The sequence below is a fragment of the Schistocerca nitens genome, chromosome 1 (assembly GCF_023898315.1).
Source record: "Schistocerca nitens isolate TAMUIC-IGC-003100 chromosome 1, iqSchNite1.1, whole genome shotgun sequence".
Taxonomy (NCBI): Eukaryota; Metazoa; Arthropoda; class Insecta; order Orthoptera; family Acrididae; genus Schistocerca; species Schistocerca nitens.
In genome coordinates this window covers 1,074,018,351-1,074,034,384 of record NC_064614.1, presented here as the reverse complement: position 1 = coordinate 1,074,034,384, position 16,034 = coordinate 1,074,018,351, and positions in this window count along the sequence as shown.

Genomic DNA, 16,034 nt, shown 5'->3' with positions numbered 1-16,034 from the left:
TGTTTCGCTCCTTTGATTGTCTTGATTTGGCATGAAATGCAAGTGGGGCAATGTCAATATTTTACAGCGTCTTTATAACCTTATGCAATGTTTAGGTGTAACATTGCCCTGAACTACACAGACACAGTAAAAAAAAGACACTGCCCTACTGAATACACTCACATTGTGCTACTGGATACAAGAGTACACTACTGGCCATTAAAATTGCTACACCAAAAAGAAATGCAGATGATAAACGGGTATTCATTGGACAAATATATTATACTAGAACTGGCATGTGATTACATTTTCACTCAATTTGGGTGCATAGATCCTGAGAAATAAGTACCCAGAACAACACCTCTGGCCGTAATAACGGCCTTGATACGCCTCGGCATTGAGTCAAACAGAGCTTGGATGGCGTTTTCAGGTACAGCTGCCCATGCAGCTTCAACACGATACCACAGTTCATCAAGAGTAGTGACTGGCGTATTGTGACGAGCCAGTTGCTCGGCCACCATTGACCAGACGATTTCAGTTGGTGAGAGATCTGGAGAATGTGCTGGCCAGGGCAGCAGTCAAACATTTTCTGTATCCAGAAAGACCCGTACAGGACCTGCAACATGCGGTCGTCCATTATCCTGCTGAAATGTAGGGTTTCGCAGCCATCGAATGAAGGGTAGAGCCACGGGTCGTAACACATTTGAAATGTAACGTCCACTGTTCAAAGTGACGTCAATGCGAACAAGACGTGACCGAGACGTGTAACCAATGGCACCCCATGTCATCACGCCGGATGATACGCCAGTATAGCGGTGACCAGTACACGCTTCCAATGTGTGTTCACCGTCATGTCGCCAAACACGGATGCGACCATCATGATGCTGTAAAGAGAACGTGGATTCATCCAAAAAAAAAAGACGTTTTGCCATTCGTGCAACCAGGTTCGTCGTTGAGTTCACCATCGCAGGCGCTCCTGTCTGTGTTGCAGCGTCAAGGGTAACTGAATCCATGGTCTCCGAGCTGATAGTCCATGCTGCTGCAAACGTCGTAGAACTGTTCGTGCAGATGGTTGTTGTCTTGCAAACGGCCCATGTCGTGACTCAGGGATCGAGACGTGGCTGCAAGATCCGTTACTGCCAAGCGGATAAGATGCCTGTCATCTCGACTGCTAATGATACGAGGCCGTTGGGATCCAGCACGGCGTTCCAACCCACCGATCCATATTCTGCTAACAGTCATTGGATCTCGACCAACGCGAGCAGCAATGTCGCGATACGGTAAACCGCAATCCCGATAGGCTACAATCCGACCTTTACCAAAGTCGGAAACGTGATGGTACGCATTTCTCCACCTTACACGAGGCATCACAACAACGTTTCACCCAGTAACGCCGGTCAACTGCTGTTTGTGTATGAGAAATCGGTTGGAAACTTTCCTCATGTCAGCACGTTGTAGGTGTCGCCACCGGCGCCAACCATGTGTGAATGCTCTGAAAAGCTAATCATTTGCATATCACAGCATCTTCATTCTGTCGGTTAAAGTTCGCGTCTGTAGCCCGTCATCTTCGTGGTGTAGCAATTTTAATGGCCAGTAGCGTATATTCAGACTCCTGGGGATCAAATCTCTTACTGAATTTGATAACGAACTTCATTTGCAAATGGAACGAAAGTTTAATCACGCAGAATGTCATGTCACATATACGGGCACGAAGTCTGATAAATATGGGCCTAGTACTTTAAGATGTGAGACGTTCATTTCCGCAATGCGTACATACACACGTCGAACCTATTTTCAGTGACACACCATCCCTACCAACATACCAGACCTGTGGCCGTAATACAGAGGCTAGTGAACATCTTTAATTTTCGCTCCCGAGGTGTGCCCTGATTTTGAATCTTCCCGTCAAATTAAAACTGTTGCCGGACTGGGACTCGAACCTGAGATCCTCGCCTTTTGCGACCAAGATCTCAACCAGCTGAGCTATCCGAGCATGACTCACGTCCTGCCCTTACAGCTTCATCTCCGCCAGTACCTAATTTCCTACCGTCCAGTCTTCACGGGAAAAAAGTTCTCATGCACACCTTTCGGGACTAGCAGTCTTGGAGAGAAACTGAAGTTTGAAAAGTACGAGGTGAGATACTTGCTGCAGCAAAGCTGTGAGGGTGAGCCGTCACTCGTGCTATTCCTGAACTCTGGGTCGCGGAAGGTAAAGGTCGCAGGTTCGAGTTCCGATCCGGCTCCCTACTTAGTTTTTTTCGATCACATTCCTTGTACAAATTATTTTAGGATCTCTTTCTTTACATATTGTCTTGGATTGTGAACTAGAGGCTTCCTAGAAGTCCGATTATGGTCAGCCTAGAGAAATGCGTACTCTTTTTTAGAAACCAATGGTATAGTACAGAGAAAGTACACGGATGTGACAAAAGTCATGGGATAGCGATATGCACATATAGAGATGGAAGTAGTATAGCGTACACAAAGTATAAAAGAGAAGTACATTAGTGGAGCTGTCACTCGTACTTAGATGATTCATCAGGTTTACGACATGATTACGACTTCGCGACCGGAATCATCAGACTTTGAACGCGGAATGGTAGTTGATGCTAGACGCATTCATCATTACACTTCTGAAATCGTTAGGGAATTCAATATTCTGAGATTCACAGTGTGAAGGGCGTGCTGAGAATACCAAATTTCAGACATTACCTCTGACAACGGGCAGTGCTGCGGCCGATGGCATTTATTTAACGACAGGTTGCAGTGGCTTTAGTGTATAGTTGTCAGTGATAACAGACAAGTAACACTGCGGAAAATAACCGCAAAAATCAATGTGGTACATACAGAGAACGTGCCCGTTAGGAGAGTACGGCGACATTTGTCGTTAATTTGGCATGGCAGCAGACGTCCGACTCGAGTACCTTTGCTAGAAGCACTATACCGACTGCAGCGCCTCTCTGGGCTCTTGGCCCGGTTGGGCCCTAGGCGACTGGAAGACCTCAGCCTGGTCAGATGAGCCCCGATTTCAGTCGGTAAGCCAACGGCCTTGCGATACAGGTTCCCGCATTATCACCGAAGTTAAGCAACGTTGGGCCCGGCTAATACCTGAAAGAGTCACTATTCGTGCCATTGATTTTCAGGACACGCAAGCCGCCGAAGTGGCGTACAATTTTAAGAATTGCGCCAGTCCGTTGTGCCACACAATCGTTTAGTTATTAATATCTGACGGCAAGGTTCGGGTGTGGCGCAGATCCCACGAAACAATGGGCTTAAACTGTCAACAAGGCACTGTGCAAGCTGAGGGACTCCACAATGGTGTGTGCTGTGTTTATGTGTAAAGAACAGGGTCCTCTGGTCCAGCTGAACCGATTGTTGAATGGAAATGTCTGTGTTGGGCTGCTTGGAGACCATCTGAGACGTAGTTTTTACGGATGAGAATGAGCCAAGGCGCCTGATGACAATTGTTCGCGATTGGTTTTAAGAAAATTGTAGGCAGTTGGAGTGAATGATTTGGCCACCAAGATCGCCTGATATGTATCTGATCGGACACTTGTGGAACACAAGGTAGAATTCAGTTCGTGTCAAAAGAAGATCCGACACGATATTAGGAGGTATCGTATGACTTTCGTCACGTCATTGAATGTAGACGATAAGGTGCGGTAGCGTCGCAGGGCTTCGAATCCCGGCCCGTGGCCCACAGGGTACCGCTCGCAGAGAGCACCGGGGTTTCTCTCTCTCTCTCTCTCTCTCTCTCTCTCTGCCGCAGGCAGCTCGGCCGGCACTTGCAGCGCACCAGCGGCCGGCCTGCCGGCCACCGTTCCTCGCGATTTATCGCCCTGAGGTTTCCAAACCCTAATGAGCAAAAACCAATTTACAAGGTAGTTATTGGCTTCCAACTAAATTGTGGAATACAACCAAATATATAGGCAGCAGCGGGCTCGCGCGCTGTAGAGAGAGCACATAAAACGAACCAGGCGTGCAAACAATTCTGTCCGGAGCCCTAGTCCGTTACACGCCGCTGTAATCCAAAAAATAAATTTGTTAAAGCACACGCCGCTGAATACTGTGATGACTTTAAATATCCCCCCCCCCCCTTTGTTCCCCATCCCTTCATCCTCCCCCCCCCCCTTCCTCTATAGTGCTGACCGTCGCATCAAGCTGATGCGTGCGCACGCAGTCGCTGCAAGCGTTTTTATCAGCAGCGAGACGGACGAAATACCTGTGTCAGAATTCCCGGCGTCCTCACACGTTCTCATCAACGTCACTTTTTCCTCCCTAATGGCAGTTTATTGCTGCAGTGTCGTATAATACCGCCCGGCGTCTGCTCTTTTCTTGCGCGCCAACTTTTCGCAACCGCCGTGCTCTGCAACACATATTACTAGTGTTGTGCTTTTCTTACTCTTGTGCCAGACTGTTTTATGTATCTACAATAACTATGGCGTTCGTTGCCGATACAGGAACACATGAATCGTAAAGGTAAAATCGTTGCAAAACCGGCTCTCGCGCTAGTTAAAGTCCAGAGTTGATATACGGTTTGCAGCTTGATTCACTTCACCCTGAAGTTTCAGGGAGAATGTCATTAGACACGGTTAATAATATTAATGAGGTCCTAAGACGACAAAAAGATTCGGTTTTATTTGGTACAGTTAAGCAACGGGCAATTACTTATTATGCCAAATATATTTCAAAGTTGAAATTGTACTGCCACCAACTCCGGACTCACAAGACTCCATCATTAGCGATCTCTAAAGAACACTTTGACAAGTCGATAATCTAAAGTTAAGACTCTCTCAGCAAAGCATAAGCAGAAAAGACAAAAACATGCATGGATTCAGTATCTACCGGGATCACTGCCAGATTCCGTGGCCACTTGATCACTTTTTGACCACGAATAAAGGCTATGTTGGCAACTGCGACCTCTAGTCTTAAGCCTCACGTTTCTTTGCGTAAAACCATAAGATTGACGTGGGTGTTCAATCTGCTGGCGATTAATAGCCACATACCCATTGTTTTACTGCACTTGCCAATGTAAATGATATTTGTCGTCAGTATGGGCTTCAGGCGGTCACTGGTTCATTACTCAGAATGTACTTAACTGATGCTGGGAGATGGGATACTACGGTTCAGAAATATATCGCAGTATAATTTGAACCTGAGAAATAAGACGACTGAAAGCAAAACATATTTGGCCTACTAGGTCATCAGAGATGGAAATTCAAATAACACGAAGGTGGAGAAAGAACTCTGCCAGGTCGCTTCCATAGTAAACATCACGGCGTCCACTTTAATCGACTTAGGGAAACCAACGAAAATTTAGTTCTAGATCGCTGGTCAGGGATTGAAACCCATTCCTCCGGAATTCCAGTCTATTGTGTTAAACGTTGCGCCACGCTTCTCGATTTGGTAGTGACAGACGTGACGAATTTCCACAATCTCTGGTATTCAATGCAATATTTATTTAATGTATCGAGCATGCCATAGGACGATCAAAAGACTGCTATTATAATTACAGGTATTACTGTTAAAAGGATGATCACTCACTGGCCATTGTACACATGAACGAACGTCACGAGACTCTCCTTTCATTACAATATTTATTTTAGAACAGAGAACCGAATGAAAGGAAAATAGATCAAAAACTTACACACTTATGCAGCAATTACACATAATCTATCATTTACTTGTTATTTCATTTACTTACTGTATTGACATATTTGTCCTGGCAAGATTCGGGCAAAACGATCTTCTCTTAAAACTAACCAGGCATTATTCACATTTTATCATCGTATTCATTGTGATACTCGATGCAAATGAGCTCCCGTATTTAGTACTGAAGGTGAAACTTGTGATTAGTTGCCACGGAAATGGAAGACACAGTAACGCCTACAGCGGCATAGCATTGATTACGTTTGTGGGAAAGTAATATAAATACCAGGGGTAATCCACAGGCCGTCGTAACAATTTTCTAGCTGCTATAACAGCTGCGTATAATGGTCGGAGTGCGAAATTCCTGCCACACATTTTAGTATTGAGCGCCTCAGCAACCCATTGTATAAAATTATTACCAATCAGTAAGCGAAGTCTGTTTGAAATCAGGTGTTGTGTTTCTGACAGTGAAGTCGTATTGAGATTAATGGCCATGTTTTTGAAAATTGGTGGTAGACCTACTTTCCTCTGTGTAAATAGCAACATTCACACAATGAAAACAATTTTTGTTACTTCTGGGACATGACAAGAATACGACAGGCGACGTTGTATTAAAATTTGGTATTGACAGGCCTCTATGTTTTTTTTTTTTTTTTTTTTTTTACGAATGCTAAATTTCTGGGTACATCTGCAGGAAGTACAAAATAGGGTAAATTACTTCCCATAGAAATGTGTAACGTATCTACAACAAATATGTAACTATCCTGTAACAAATAAAGCCTATGCTCGTCTGTGAAAATGGACTCGATAAGCAACCTGAACTATCAGTAATCGGAATCGAACTTGCAAAACACTGTGTGCATTTTGTATGAGTGTCAGGTTCACTGTCATTTAAGCCCTCAACAGATCAATACATGAAAAACTTAAAACTAACATTTGGTTAAGCTATCTGGACACGTATTTGATAAGAATTTACAAGTGACGCAGAATCTGGCTTGTGCAACGGAATTTACTGGATTAGAGTACTTAACATGTTGTGGTGTGTCAGTGTCTCTGTTTTGCTCCTACATTTTGCACTGGTCTCTTTAGGCAACAGCCTTTTTCCATATGGTTTACAGCAATTCGCAGCAGCATGCAGCAGCAGCGGCTAAAGCTTATTGTTACAAAGATTGAATTTAATAAAAAGGAGTTTGCTTGGGTCCTGTTAACTTCTAAATAACTTGTAAGAAGGGATTTCATAAATTAAGTCTATTTCAAAACTTCAGAAATCATCATGACCAATAATAGTTTGACAAGTATTAATAATGGAGAAATGACATAAGCATCAGTAGTGGTTGAGTGCCAGATTAACATATTATTTCGGTTTCAAAGTTACACTAATATTTTATAACAATAGCATATTTATGAATGGGATGTGGAGAATAATAATCATTATTTGGATGGTAAGGAGGCTTCTTTAACTGACAAGCAAAATATGGGAGTATAGCAAACTCGGACTAACAATCAAGAGGCTAGCTATTGCGCTTTACCCTACGCTTGCAAATTTTACCTTGAATTTAAGCCATCTAAATCTCTCCTAGTCATATATATGATATCAGGCCTTGAGTGCGGTAAGATCTGCCGTCACCGACGTAAGGGCAGCGTAACACGTCTTCTGTCTCCGACACTGCTGACTCGTCTCACAACATGTCATGTACTCTAATCCAGTAAATTACGTTGCACAAGACAGATTCTGTATCACTTGTAAATTCTTATTCAAATACGCAGTCATGTAGCTTATCCAAATGTTAGTTTTAAGTTTTTCATGTAACGATCTGTTGAGGGCTCAAATGGCACATAGTGTTATGCACGTTAGATTCCGATTGCTGATAGCTCAGGTTGTTTATCGAGTCCATATTCACAGACGAGCATAGCCTTTATTTGTCGTAGGTATGTTACAAATTTGTTGTAGGTAGGTTACAAATGACATATATACAAGTAAAGGAAGTTTTTTTTATATTTGTGTAGACGTCGAGAGAAGTGGGTTCAATTTTTGTGCAGTTAACATCCACTGTCTCATTAAAATCCTGCTGTCGTGGCAGCACACACAGGAGGCTTTTGAAAAGGTCTGACTCAAGCCACAGAAGCTTACGTATTTATATAAGCATTGAGAGTTGTGTTGTCTTTAGCTCGCAAGAAAACATCACAATCGGGTGTGTGAACATAATTGCAGACCAATTAATTAGGTCTATGCACAAAACTACCATCAGAACACGTGCATACCGATCTTGCCTAAAATGCTTCACAAATGTTTACTATCACCACACGTGGATGCAGATAATGAGAGCAGAGCGGTATGTTTCACAATGTAGTTCTTTTCAGTTTAATACCCCAGCAAGCTGCGAAAACAGTAGAAAAATCCCAGTTGGGACAAATCGGGGGACCATTTACAGTTCCGCGCTCACCTGATAATCAAGGTAAACCATGATCGGAGCTAGTGAGTGGGTCTAGTTTTAATTTATGTCTGTGACAAATACGTGTATATGGGAGAGGAGTGCGGGGTGCAGATAAGCTGACCCCAACCAATATTACAGACAAATAGATGAATAAACACGCTGGCTACTAAAATTAGAACACCAGGAAAGTCAGTAAATAACGAAATTTTGCTTCTTATGTATTTAGGGTATAATAGGAAGAACAAGTGATAAATTTATGCGTAAACTGGGGTGAGAAGTTAAGCAGACTGAGCTGTCATTTCTGTCAGGAAGAATGGCTCTGATCATGCAGTGAAGGCTTTAATTAGTTGCTGATGAGTCGACGGGATTGTATGGTATGGTCGTTATCAATGAAATTTTTCCATTCCTAACGTTTTGTCCAGAGCCACACCGGACATCTTCAGGGATGCTCCTGGTTGCTCTGAGTCTTGTCGTCTGACACAGTCGTCAGGGCTCAGCGGAACTGAGGGCACATCTGAAGATCTGCAGCGCAGATCAAGACGAAACATTAGTAACGGGAAAGTTTAATAGAGCACGACCATAAAAACCGCAAGCCTTACCAGCCGCTAACAATGGCTGTAAGCCGGCTGGGTATGGAATAGAACTGAGACAGGTTACGCGAACGTCATGTCATGCCACGGCTTGTCAGTCGTTGTGGCTGGCGAGTGCCGGTGTGCCGCTCTCAACAGTCAGTGAAGATTCCAGTGGATCTGAGATATGGAGAACATGCTGCTCAGGGCCGCTGTCGAACATCGTCTGTATGGAGGTAGATAACGTTGCATGCCAACCTTGTAAAGGGCAGTAAAACGGGTAAAATTTTCAATGGCTCAGAGCGAAGCAATCTGGCTACATTACGGCAGTGTGAACACGAGGCGGGCCCAGTGAAAACATTTCACCACCGAGACTGGATCAGGGCATCGGCGTTACTAGCGAGCCGGGCAGCAGACTTCAGCAGAATGTAGTGAGTCAAAGCAGCCAAACAGGGTCACTTCACCTTTGTTACGTGACGCAAGAAAGCCTAAGGAGGATATAACAAACGGTACTAACAGCTTTTAAGAACCATTTCTATAGTACAGGGTGATTCAAAAAGAATACCACAACTTTAAAAGTGTGTATTTAATGAAAGAAACATAATATAACCTTCTGTTATACATCATTACAAAGAGTATTTAAAAAGGTTTTTTTTTCACTCAAAAACAGGTTCAGAGATGTTCAATATGGCCCCCTCCAGACACACGAGCAATATCAACCCGATACTCCAACTCGTTCCACACTCTCTGTAGCATATCAGGCGTAACAGTTTGGATAGCTGCTGTTATTTCTCGTTTCAAATCATCAGTGATGGCTGGGAGAGGTGGCCGAAACACCATATCCTTAACATACCCCCATAAGAAAAAATCGCACGGGGTAAGATCAGGGCTTCTTGGAGGCCAGTGATGAAGTGCTCTGTCACGGGCTGCCTGGCGGCCGATCCATCGCCTCGGGTAGTTGACGTTGTTGTGCTTCTTGTTCGAGCTGAGGGAACAGCCAATTCTCTAACATCTCCAGATACTGTAGTCCAGTTACAGTAGCACCTTCGAAGAAAAAGGGACCAAAAACTTTATTGGCTGAAATGGCACAGAAAACGTTCACCTTAGGCGAGTCACGTTCATACTGAGTTGTTTCCCGCGGATTCTCAGTGCCCCATATACAGACATTGTGACGGTTGACTTTCCCGTTAGTGTGGAAAGTTGCTTCATCACTAAACACAATCTTTGAAACGAAAGATTCATCTGTTTCCATTTGAGCAAGGATAAAATCACAGAAATCGATTCTTTTAATCTTATCAGCTGCAGACAGTGCTTGAACCAATTTCAGACGATAAGGTTTCATAACTAACCTTTTTCGTAGGACTCTCCATACAGTTGATTGTGGAATTTGCAGCTCTCTGCTAGCTCTGCGAGTCGATTTTCCTGGGCTGCGAACAAATGCTTGCTGGATGCGTGCTACATTTTCATCACTCGTTCTCGGCCGTCCAGAACTTTTCCCTTTGCACAAACACCCATTCTCTGTAAACTGTTTATACCAACGATTAATACACCACCTATCAGGAGGTTTAACACCATACTTCGTTCGAAATGCACGCTGAACAACTGTCGTCGATTCACTTCTGCCGTACTCAATAACACAAAAAGCTTTCTGTTGAGCGGTCGCCATCTTAGCATCAACTGACGCTGACGCCTAGTCAACAGCGCCTCAAGCGAACAAATGTACAACTAAATGAAACTTTATAGCTCCCTTAATTCGCCGACAGATAGTGCTTAGCTCTGCCTTTTGTCGTTGCAGAGTTTTAAATTCCTAAAGTTGTGGTATTCTTTTTGAATCACCCTGTATTACAAATTCGTTGAGCAAGAAGGGCTGCGTAATAGCAAGACGCATGCGGTCATGACGAATCACGTCAGGTAAACAATAGCCAGTACTTCGCTGTATAAATACCCCAGCAGTTTAGTTCGGAAGGCAGTTGGTCGATGGCGTACATGATGTTCGCACTCGATTCCCTGACGTGATGTCTGGCACAAGTCTGTTATAGATTTCCTGCACGTTAAGGACGACAACAGCCGTTACTGGTAGAGATGGCTGCCTCACCATAATCACCAGTCGCAAAGTTTAACACCGCAGGTGCGAGGACCTAGAGGTGATTTCTCCCCACCAGGATCAGGCTACTAGCGTTGCTGACATTTTTGCGGACTGAATAGGTCCTACCTGGACGGCATGCCAGGATCGTCGAACTTAATGTATACACGGCAACCGTTGTCGCGATACGACGGAAGAGAAAGAAGGGTGGTGATTGGGAGGTTACAGAGCACACCCCAAGTTGGCGTTTGTAAGTTCGCACCGTCGTCGACCACTGCCGCGGCGTCGCGGTACAGCCGGTGCCTGGTCCACCGCAAGAAGCGAGCCGCCAATGCGGCAGCCGGCTGGAACGAAGTGCGTGGCGTCAGCTACGTTGAGCTGGCTTAAGGTCGCTTACGACACGATTCCTCAACGGTTATTGACAGACGATGCCAACCACGAGTCAAGACACTACCTACATTTTTGTGGAAATAAATCATTAATTCTGAATCTTCTTCCACTGTGCCTCGGGTCATTACCGTCCTTCCGAGGAAAACTGTCAAGGAGTGAACTGGGAGAGTATCTCCTGGCATAAAACCAACTCTACTTACGCCCCCCCAGTAGCGAAGTAGCCACTCATTTCTCTAAGACGGGCTGAACTCCCTTCGCCTGGTTCAAAGACACGTCGTGGAGACCACTCCATCGCCTTTAATACGTCGGAAATATAATGGCTAATGCACAAAATATTGGCTGTGCGACGCAGAGATGGAAGTATTGTCTACCCATTGGTGCCCCATGTCATCACACTAAATGCTGTGTTCGTATGACGATGACGAATGCAATATGGCAACATCTGCGGTCTCCTCACATGGAAGCGTTGATCATTATCCAGTTTAACGAACCTGAAATCGTCTGCAAAGACAGCATCTTGACTCTTCTGTGTCAAGCACTGACGCTGTGGTTGTCATTGGGGGCGCTGCCTCATCAAGGTAAATCGCAACGTGCGTGTGTTGTGTATTGAAACCAAGGACCTAGAAATGACGGAGAAGCTTCGTCCCGCCGTAGCCCTCAGTGGTTCAGAATCCCACAACAAGCAGTCCACCCACCCCAAGCCGCCCCACACCGAACCCAAGGTTATTGTGCAGTCTCGCCGGTTCGGCCCCCCGTGCCGCCCCCCCCCCCCCCCCTAGCCACTTCCAGGAATGTCTCATACCAGACGAGTGTAACCCCAAATGTCTGCGTGGTAGAGTAATTATGGCGTACACGTAACTGGAGACAGTATTTGCGCAGCAATCGCCGACGTAGTGTAACTAAAGAGGACTAAGGGGAACCAACTCGCATTCGCCGAGACAGATGGAAAATCGCCTTAAAAACCATCCACAGGCTGGCCTGCACACCGAACCTCTACACTAATCCGCCGGGTGGATTCGTGCTGGGGACGGACACGCCTTCCCGCTCGGGAAGCAGCGCGTTAGACTGCGCAGCTAGCCGGGCGAGCAAATCGCAGCCTAGTCGCCAAGCTGACATCCGTGGCCCGCCAGAAGTCACCACATTGCCCTTGTAGATGTTTTCCTTGTTGTAAACGAGCCCAGTTCTTGGTTCTATTATACGGTACGGCCAAGCGAACTATATGTCTGTCTGTGCTCTCGGGCGCTCGTTGCTTGTGACCACTCAGAACCTACTTGGATTTCATTTGGCTCTCCTGAATCCATCCTTTCGGTATTCTCTACCAACGGGACGACCAGCAGTATTGCGCACAGATTAACCACATTCTCTGTAGTCCACGACAATGCTTCTGTTTAATTCTTACATGTGGTAGTATACATTTGACCTTCGACATGAGGCATAACGTGTTCTTCGCACAAGAAACCGACATAGGTGATATCTGAATGGGAAATCCGCTGCGTAATCATTCGTTATACACAGAATACAGACGACACAACCCCTACTTTTTTTGTGCGGCGGAGGTGAAATGCTAATGACTTGCATATCCTAGTGTGTAGAATACTTCGCGCAAATGAGACGTGTGCTGCGCTTGATCTTCAAGGTGTCGCTGTACTAAATGGCTGCGTGACAACTCACAAATTCTTGTCATCGTGGAAATGTCAGAAAAGTGAAGGATGTGTTGTCAGAAGGAAAGCTCTTGCCTCTAACGAGTAATACCCGTCTTGGTCGAACAAGTCGTTAGCCGAGGAGGGTTGCGCCATTGCGCAGCGGCACTTGAACGTATCGGCCGGCTGCGGCGGACTGTTGCTCGGCCGCCTGCTCCGGCTGAGGTTCATAAATCGGCGACGCCAGAGTCCGCGTGACTGATGTGCGAGCAGCATGAAACAGCCGTCCCCTAAATCACGCCAGCGCGCCGCCCAGATAAGATTCGCATCGAGCGCGGCCCCTGAGTTCAGCTGTGCTGCGCCAGCCAGCCAGCCAGCGTGATCACGCCGAGCGGCAACCAGCAATCCGCCGCCGATCACGAACGCTTCTAACGGTCCGTCCTTAACGGTGCACACTCAGCGCTGCGTCTCGCTTGACGTAGCAACGAACAATAGACGTACTACGCTGGTTACCGCCGAGGTACGTCGTCACTTATGCTCCTGAGGCAGCAGTAAGATCTCACTTTTTGCACCACTATTGAGATTATACACTACTGGCCATTAAAATTGCTACACCAAGAAGAAATTCAGATGATAAACGGGTTTTCATTGGACGGATATATTATACTAGAACTGACATGTGATTACATTTTCACGCAGTTTGGGTGCAGAGATCCTCAGAAATCAGTACCCAGAACAACCACCTCTGGCCGTAATAACGGCCTTGATACGCCTGGGCATTAAGTCAAACAGAGCTTGGATGGCGTGTACAGGTACAAGTGCCCATGCAGCTTCAACACGATACCACAGTTCATCACAAGTAGTGACTGGCGTATTGTGACGAGCCAGTTGCTCGGCCACCATTGACCAAACGTTTTCAATTAGTGAGAGATCTAGAGAATGTGCTGGCCAGGGCAGCAGTCGAACATTTTCTGTATCCAGAAAGGCCCGTACAGGACCTGCAACATGTGGTCGTGCATTATCCTGCTGAAATGTAGGTTTTCGCAGGGATAGAGTGAAGGGTAGAGCCACGGGTAGTAACACATCTGAAATATAACGTCCACTGTTCAAAGTGCCGTCAATTCGAACAAGAGGTGACCGAGACGTGTAACAAATGGCACCCCATAACATCACGCCGGGTGATACGCCAGTATGGCGATGACGAATACACGCTTCCAATGTGCGTTCACCGCGATGTCGCCAAACACGGATGCGACTATCATGATGCTGTAAACAGAACCTAGATTCATCCGAAAAAATGACGTTTTGCCATTCGTGCGCCTAGGTTCGTCGTTGAGTACACCATCGCAGGCGCTCCTGTCCGTGATGCAGCGTCAAGGGCAACCACAGTCATGATCTCCGAGCTGATAGTCCATGCTGCTGCAAACGTCGTCGAACTGTTCGTGCAGATGGTTGTCTTGCAAACGTCCCCATGTGTTTACTCAGGGATCCAGACGTGGCTGCACGTTCCGTTATAGCCATGCGGATAAGATGCCTGTCATCTCGACTGCTAGTGATACGAGGCCGTTGGGATACAGCACGCCGTTCCGTATTATCCTCCTGAACCCACCGATTCCATATTCTGCTAACAGTCTTTGGATCTCGACCAACGCGAGCAGCAATGTCACCATACGATAAACCGCAATCGCGATAGGCTACAGTCCGACCTTTATCAAAGTCGGAAACGTATCACCAGGCAACGCCGGTCAACTGCTGTTTGTGTATGAGAAATCGGTTGGAAACTTTCCTCATGTCAGCACATTGTAGGTGTCGCCACCGGCGCCAACCTTGTGTGAATGCTCTGAAAGCTAATCATTTGCATATCACACATCTTCTTCCTGTCTGTTGCACGTCATCTTTGTGGTTAGCAATTTTAATGGCCAGTAGCGTATTAAGCTACGTAGCATTTAGTGTCATTAACCATTTCACTACCACTAATACCTATGTGTTCCATGACAGGTTTTCAGAGATACAGTGTGAATTTACTGCATCTACTGTATGTCAAACTGCCGGCCGGTGTGCCCAAGTGGTTCTAGGCACTTCAGTCTGGAACCACCCTGCTGCTACGGTCGCAGGTTCGAATCCCGCCTCGGGCATGGATGTGTATGATGTCCTTAGGTTGGTCAGGTTTAAGTAGCCTAAGTTGTAGGGGACTGATGACCTCAGACGTTAAGGCCCATAGCGCTCGGAGCCATTTGAACCATTTGTCTCAAACTGCTTTGCGCAAAAACTGTTTCACACCGTATCAGAAGCAGGAGGATCGATGTGACTGTCACATGAGACACACAAATATCCATGTAGTGATCAAGAGCTTTTCGGTAGGAATAATGTGGCGAAACTTCAAATATCTGCAATAATAAATACTATCCAAATGTATTTCTGAAAATATATAACGGCGCTCGGTAGGTAACACAGCACTTTTCCTTCTCGCCCAATTTCGGTTGGACAAGTGCTGGACATCGTGGAATATTCCCTCTTCAACCTGTAAAAATCATGAATTTCCTATACGTGGCGAAGCTATTCGTGGTGTTCGAAATGGACTCTGTGGTGGAGGTGCGTTCCCAACAGAGAGCTGTCATTGAGTTTCTTTTATCAAAACAACCAGAGTAGCAGAGATATTCATAGGAGTTTGCAGAGACTTGGCAGTGAACAAAAGCACGGTGAGTCGTTGGGCGACGGAATGTGTCATCATTGCAGCATGATCGCACAAACCTGTCCCATCTCACGCGTACTAGCCTGCAATGCAGAAACGTGTGGATACTCATTGGAGGTGACCGACCGACCACAATCAAACACTTCGCTGCTCAACTGGACTCTGTTGATACTGCAGATACACTCCTGGAAATGGAAAAAAGAACACATTGATGACGGTGTGTCAGACCCACCATACTTGCTCCGGACACTGCGAGAGGGCTGTACAAGCAATGATCACACGCACGGCACAGCGGACACACTAGGAACCGCGGTGTTGGCCGTCGAATGGCGCTAGCTGCGCAGCATTTGTGCACCGCCGCCGACAGTGTCAGCCAGTTTGCCGTGGCATACGGAGCTCCATCGCAGTCTTTAACACTGGTAGCATGCCGCGACAGCGTGGACGTGAACCGTATGTGCAGTTGACGGACTTTGAGCGAGGCCGTATAGTGGGCATGCGGGAGGCCGGGTGGACGTACCGCCGAATTGCTCAACACGTGGGGCGTGAGGTCTCCACAGTACATCGATGTTGTCGCCAGTGGTCGGCGGAAGGTGCACGTGC